This window comes from Ipomoea triloba, chromosome 5 (assembly GCF_003576645.1).
Source record: "Ipomoea triloba cultivar NCNSP0323 chromosome 5, ASM357664v1".
Classification (NCBI taxonomy): Eukaryota; Viridiplantae; Streptophyta; class Magnoliopsida; order Solanales; family Convolvulaceae; genus Ipomoea; species Ipomoea triloba.
In genome coordinates, this window is record NC_044920.1 from 8,454,477 (window position 1) to 8,462,575 (window position 8,099).

Genomic DNA, 8,099 nt, shown 5'->3' on the forward strand with positions numbered 1-8,099 from the left:
AAGTGCTTCGCTCGTCGGTGCAGGTTGTGCTTGGTTGGCTGGTGCAGGTTGATCGGCATCCACAAGTGCTTCGCTCGTCGGTGCAGGTTGTGCTTGGTTGGCTGGTACAGGTTGATCGGCATCCACAAGTGTTTCGCTCGTCGGTGCAGGTTGTGCTTGGTTGGCTGGTGTAGGTTGCTTGACTCCCAAGGTGTTGGTCGACTGATCAACCATCTTGCAAATTCCTTGACATAAGATAATATTCAAGCTTCTCTATGCTTTCTTGTAGTTTTTCAAGTAGTACATTCTCTTATCTCTTCAAGCTTCTCTATGCTTTCTTGCAATTTCTCAAGTAGTATATTCTTCCATCCAACTCTCGCTGCTAACAAACTTGCACAACTTGGCTGCTCTGATGGTTACATTTACTCGTGCATGTCGAACAAAACCCCAAACGAAGATTCAGGTTGAACAAAACCCCAAATGGAGATCCGTGCAGGTCGAACAAAACCCCAAACAGAGATCCGTGCAGGTCGAATCATAACCCCAAACGTGCAGGTCGAACACAACCCCAAACGAAGATTTGTGCAGGTCGAACAAAACCCCAAACGAAAAATTTGTGCAGGTCGAGCATAACCCCAAACGTGCAGGTCGAACAAAACCCCAAACGGATCCGTGCAGGTCGAATAAAACCCCAAACGGAGATCCGTGCAGGTCGAATAAAACCCCAAACGTGCAGGTCGAACACAACCCCAAACGAAGATTCGTGCAGGTCGAACAAAACCCCAAACGAAAAATTCGTGCAGGTCGAGCATAACCCCAAACGTGCAGGTCGAACAAAACCCCAAACGGATCCGTGCAGGTCGAATAAAACCCCAAACGGAGATCCGTGCAGGTCGAATAAAACCCCAAACGTGCAGGTCGAACACAACCCCAAACGAAGATTCGTGCAGGTCGAACAAAACCCCAAACGAAAATTTGTGCAGGTCGAACATAACCCCAAACGTGCAGGTCGAACAACACCCCAAACGGAGATCCGTGCAGGTCGAACAAAACCCCAAACGGAGATCCGTGCAGGTCGAATAAAACCCCAAACGAAAATTCGTGTAGGTCGAACACAACCCCAAACGAAAATTCGTGCAGGTCGAACACAACCCCAAACGAACGTGCAGGTCGAACAAAACTCCAAACGAAGAAGTCTAAGACTTGTAGGATCCCATGGTCAGACAGCTGACCCACTCTTCCATGCATCTTGGTAGTCCACCCGACCAGCTAAGCCTTCCGTTCCGCTTGTAGTGCGTTCTTTGAGCCTCTTCTTTGTAATCATTCGTGATGTTTGTCGATCATGGTTACCTCGAACCCCCAATCGGAATTTAGCATTCTTTCGAATTCGATCGAAAACACTTCTGCGTTGTATGACGTCATCCTGTCGATGCTTTTTATGTTCTTCTTGATCTAGTCCTTGCGTACGATTCGCCAATCGAACTTCCTCTTTGTTGCTCCCTTGAGGTTGTGGATGCGACTGTTGTACATGGAAAAGTTGAGGCATTTGTTGTTGAGCGATAGGACTCTGAGGGTTCGTCATCATTCGGGGGGTGGGTGTCGTAACATAGTACCCAAGAGTTCCCAGCCCTGGTTGGCATATCGGCGTGGACCCATGTTGCGGTGCTCCTTGTATTTGATTCCCTCCCAATATTCCTGGTGTTGAGGTCAACGTTTGGCCTACTGGTAGCAACATGGCACATGTAATTGTCATTTGAAAGTTTGTTTGTCCAGCATGTAGGCCTTCGCTCGAACCAACCGGTTGGGTTGGTTGTATGTTTTTTCTTGACGGATTGGACGTGAGCTCGTTGTTCAAGTTCCTTGACCGATCTAATTGTTGACGTAGATCGTCCTCTAGAAATGCTTTAGTCATCCGACGGGTTGAATTTCTCTTTCGCATGTGACTTCAGCTACGATTTCTCCTGCTGTTCGTCATTTCAAGATGGGTAATAGTGTGAAGAAAGAAAAGATAACGGGATAGAACAGAGTGACTCGTTCAATCCCCACAGACGGCGCCAATGATAGCGTAAATGTAAACGGGGTCTAAGATTACGCTACGGATACGTGTGTTACGGGTGGTGAGGAATATCGTTCGGCTAGTCAGACGGTCGGTCTACCGGTCAACGACTGAGCGGTTCGAAGCTATATCGCTCTACGGGTGACGAACAGTGATAAAGAGTAAGTAGGAGAAAGATGAGCAAATCGCAAGTGTTGAAAACACGGATCCCTTGTTCCCGAAAAGTTGTCGGTCATCACATCAAGCAACTGTTGCGCTCGTGAGCCTCCAATCCACAAGGTGTGTTGCTTCCAATCATGCGGTCGACGGACCGATTGGGTGACCGTCGACGGACAGGTTGGTGACCGTTGACGGACGGGTGATTTACGGACCGACTAGTACATGTGCATATTTACCCATCAGAAATGAAGGGCTTTTAAAGAGGGAAACTCAAAATTTGCGTATAAAAGACATTGAAATGAAGGGAAAATTCGGATGTGATTTTGACAAGCATAACTTTAACGTGGTGCTTGGTTCGTGAAAGACATTGGATATAAAATGTTATTTTGTGGAATAGTTTAATTTTATTGTTTTTGTTGTTTGGTTTAATTTTATCNAGGTCGAACACAACCCCAAACGAAAATTCGTGCAGGTCGAACACAACCCCAAACGAACGTGCAGGTCGAACAAAACTCCAAACGAAGAAGTCTAAGACTTGTAGGATCCCATGGTCAGACAGCTGACCCACTCTTCCATGCATCTTGGTAGTCCACCCGACCAGCTAAGCCTTCCGTTCCGCTTGTAGTGCGTTCTTTGAGCCTCTTCTTTGTAATCATTCGTGATGTTTGTCGATCATGGTTACCTCGAACCCCCAATCGGAATTTAGCATTCTTTCGAATTCGATCGAAAACACTTCTGCGTTGTATGACGTCATCCTGTCGATGCTTTTTATGTTCTTCTTGATCTAGTCCTTGCGTACGATTCGCCAATCGAACTTCCTCTTTGTTGCTCCCTTGAGGTTGTGGATGCGACTGTTGTACATGGAAAAGTTGAGGCATTTGTTGTTGAGCGATAGGACTCTGAGGGTTCGTCATCATTCGGGGGGTGGGTGTCGTAACATAGTACCCAAGAGTTCCCAGCCCTGGTTGGCATATCGGCGTGGACCCATGTTGCGGTGCTCCTTGTATTTGATTCCCTCCCAATATTCCTGGTGTTGAGGTCAACGTTTGGCCTACTGGTAGCAACATGGCACATGTAATTGTCATTTGAAAGTTTGTTTGTCCAGCATGTAGGCCTTCGCTCGAACCAACCGGTTGGGTTGGTTGTATGTTTTTTCTTGACGGATTGGACGTGAGCTCGTTGTTCAAGTTCCTTGACCGATCTAATTGTTGACGTAGATCGTCCTCTAGAAATGCTTTAGTCATCCGACGGGTTGAATTTCTCTTTCGCATGTGACTTCAGCTACGATTTCTCCTGCTGTTCGTCATTTCAAGATGGGTAATAGTGTGAAGAAAGAAAAGATAACGGGATAGAACAGAGTGACTCGTTCAATCCCCACAGACGGCGCCAATGATAGCGTAAATGTAAACGGGGTCTAAGATTACGCTACGGATACGTGTGTTACGGGTGGTGAGGAATATCGTTCGGCTAGTCAGACGGTCGGTCTACCGGTCAACGACTGAGCGGTTCGAAGCTATATCGCTCTACGGGTGACGAACAGTGATAAAGAGTAAGTAGGAGAAAGATGAGCAAATCGCAAGTGTTGAAAACACGGATCCCTTGTTCCCGAAAAGTTGTCGGTCATCACATCAAGCAACTGTTGCGCTCGTGAGCCTCCAATCCACAAGGTGTGTTGCTTCCAATCATGCGGTCGACGGACCGATTGGGTGACCGTCGACGGACAGGTTGGTGACCGTTGACGGACGGGTGATTTACGGACCGACTAGTACATGTGCATATTTACCCATCAGAAATGAAGGGCTTTTAAAGAGGGAAACTCAAAATTTGCGTATAAAAGACATTGAAATGAAGGGAAAATTCGGATGTGATTTTGACAAGCATAACTTTAACGTGGTGCTTGGTTCGTGAAAGACATTGGATATAAAATGTTATTTTGTGGAATAGTTTAATTTTATTGTTTTTGTTGTTTGGTTTAATTTTATCGCAAGAATTTTTCTTTTTTTTTGTAGTATATGTTCATTACCACTTAGAGGCAATACTGTCACCACTGGAGCTTAAACCCATGACCTCCCATCATTTGGGAGAGTCACTTCATGCCATGATAAGAACCCATGGTGTATGTGAGTGTTTTTATAGGTCTCGGGAACCAATTAGAAAGACACGAGAACTTTACGAGCAAACAAAGTGAAGAAGAAGAGCCTGGGACAGCACAGGACACCTCTCCACGCGTGGAGCCCGCTTGGATGGGAGGTGCGGAGCAATTAATGATAGAGACAATTTTGGGAAGACTAAAGGCTTAGTTAGGAAATTTTTAGGGGGAGTTCATAATTTTTCAGATTAGCAATTTTACTTTGGAGAGCTTTGTAGAGAGAGAAAGGAGAGATCCTAGAAGACTTTCATCAATTGATTCAAGTTTGAAGGAACAATTCTACATTGAAGTTTGTAATTAGATTCTCCTAGGTAATCTTCAATTCTAATCTAGTTTCTATTTCAATTTTGATTGCAACTTACATTCCTTACATGCAATTAGGTTTTCTGATTTCATTTCATAAGATGAGTAGCTAATTTCTATAGAGGGATTGAATTGTGCAAAGTTGTGATGCCTAGTGTTGATATTTAATTCTCAATTATGGAAATTGATTGCTATAATTGGATTCCTTGTTCTTGCTTCTTAATTGTAGTGTTGATTAGATTCTAAGAGTTTTTGGTCAATCTCTTGGAAGATTAAGGCCCTGATCTAAGCATGTTAGTGATTAGTGTTGAGGCTAGCTCCTTACAATCTTGAATTCCTATGTAGATCTAAAGGTTAGATTAGTAGGAAGGTGTTGAAGCCTAAGTGTTCGATGAAATGCATCTAATGCCTTTGGTTGCCTAATAAGCATTCCTAAGCTAGAGAGCTCTAGTACGCTACTTGTGGAAAGGAATTGAGATCAAATGCCCTTGAATAACCAATTTAGGAATCAATGTTCCCTTGCTTTAGTCACACGATGAGGCATCACAACCAAGCATGATTCGTTCTCTTGTTTATTTCATTTGATTATTTCATTACTTGTTCACTTTAGTTGCTATAATTCTCCACAACAGTTGATTTTCATTTGGGCACAATGACATCCTCTTGCGAATCACTTTGCATCCTTTCAAATAAACGCTAAGTAATCTTTCGACTTGCTTCCTTCGAGATCGACACTCGGGGAGTTTCTCTCTTCGTTTTAACTTTCATATTCCTATCTTTTCACCACCACCAAATACGCAACTTTCATGCCACCTGGCCACAATAATGGAGGCATTTTCATATATAATTGAACTTTGAAGTGCAAGTAAATTGTGTTGAACCTACAAGTAAGAGTTTCACAGAGTGCACCTAAGTGCCAGTAAAACGTATTAAAAGTGTAAGTAAAATGTATTAAAAGTGCAACATATAATGTGCACAGAGCACAATATTAAGTTCACATAACATTATCATTAGTTACACCAAACGTTATCATTAAGTGCACCAATGTGAAAGACATTATCATTAAGTGCACCAATATGAAAAGTAAATTACTTGCACTATTAAGTGTAATCGTTGCACTTTTAAGTTATTTTCTAGCACATTGTACTTGCACGCTTGCATATGTTACTTAACTTTTAACACAAGTTACTTGCACACAAAGTTTAAGTTATTTACAAAAATACCACAGTATTTTTTTAAAAAACTACTCCATATCCGTTACGTTAGATCTAGATAGATGGACGACTAGGATTGGTTTCTCACTTTAGAGAGAGAGAGAGAGAGAGAGAGCCAAGATCTGATGTGGCTGCTGCTTTTCGTGCAGTCGTGCATCACTATGTATGCACAAATGAACCACCATGTGCTCAGAAGTGCTCCAGGGTGTGGTGCATTTTATGGTGAATTTGTACATTTTACGTTGGTGCATTTTTGAACACGTGGTGGTGCAATTCGCATGGGAACAGGGAATATATATATATATATATATATATATTATATACACACGAGAATAAGTAATTAGGAGAAAACTAAAAACCAATCTCATCCCTAACATCCAAAAAATTTGGGGACGAATCAAATCAGATTTTAAGAACAATGCGGTGGCATTTTCATAATCACGAACTTTACTATGGAAATTTGGACGCTAAAATATGCACTTCTCAGAATTTTACAGTTTTACACATTTAGTTGTTACAAATTGCACATTTAGTATTAACATATTGCACATTTATTATTAAAGGAGAGCACTTATAAAAATGTTAAAGTGCATTGCACTTAGGCTGTGTTTGGAAACCCAGAAAATGATTTCCGGAAATTATTTTCCGGGTTTTCTGTGTTTGGTAAGCAAAGGAAAACTTAAGTCAATGGAAAATAGAGTTTGGTCAAAGGAAAATGAGCTTGCTTTTATGGAAAACAACTTCTCCTTTTTTAAGGGGAAGTCATTTTCCAAAATACACCGCCTTGTCTTCAGCAGCTCGGTGAATAAGTCTTCAGCACGAACTTCTTGTCTTCTTCATCATAAGAACAACATTCTTCGTCTTCAGCACAACTTGCACTCTAGTCCGTCGAAAACGAGATGGAAACAATAGTGTCTGAGGGGCCAGTTGGTTTCTGCTCGGAAACCAGATCTACTTTCATGCGCGAAAACCAGAGATCTGTTCTGATTTCCGGCCCGGAGACCAGACATGGTTTCTATTTTCCGTCGGAAACCAATGAAGTTTTTAAAAAAAAAAAAATTCAAATATGATTGAGATTCTGTAACACCAATTCCCCAAGAAATACAACTCCACAATAATCTAAAGATTTGGGAAAGACTAACATGAATTTGACCCACTGGCGGATCCAGCATGGCGGCAGCTGCTCCCATTCACCCCACCCAACCCCCAAATAGCCTATATATATATATATACATACATATATGTTTATATATATATATATATATATACATACATATTTATATATATATATGTATATATGTATGTATATATATATACATACATATATACATACATATATATATATATGTATATATATATATGTATATATATAGGGTTGCACTCCCATGCGAACTGTCAACCAGGTAAGAAATGAGAACGCTCCACAGCCGTCCACGTGTCCATATCAACGAATCAAATGCAATTTTAAAAAAATGACGCGGTGGCATTTTCGTAAATAACTGGAACTTTGGTGCACATAGTTTCACTTAAAATTGCACCTAGTTTCACTTACAAGTGCACATATTTTCGTACATATTTTCACTTACAAGTACAAGTAATTTACCTTGTTAATATTCATGCACCTGTTTTCGCAAATACTTTCACTTACAAATTCAAGTAATTTATGTTGTTAATATTTATGCACCTGGGTGCAACCTAGGTGCACCTAGTTATAACATTAGGTGCACTTAGTATTGATACTCAATTTACAATTCACTTGCACATGTAATACATTTTACTCGCATCTGCAATACATTTTACTTGCACTTGTGCAAGTAATTTACTTTGGTAACATTCATGCACCTAGGTGCAACCAATGTGCACCTAGTTATAACATTAAGTGCACTTAGTATTGATGCTCAGTGTACAATTTACTTGCACTTGTAATACATTTTACTTGCATGTGTGCACCTATATTCACTTACAAATGCAAGTAATTTACCTTGTTAACATTATGCATCTGGGTGCACCTAAGTGCATCTAGTTATAACTATACGTGCACCTATTTATAACGTTATGTGCAACTACATTTCGGACACGTGGCGCGCTGTGATTCGTCCGCAATTCTCTCCTGGGCGGCCAGTACGCATTTGAACGCGATTATATATATATATATTTATATATATATATATATATATATATATATATATATATATATATATATATATATATATATATATATATATATATATATATATAT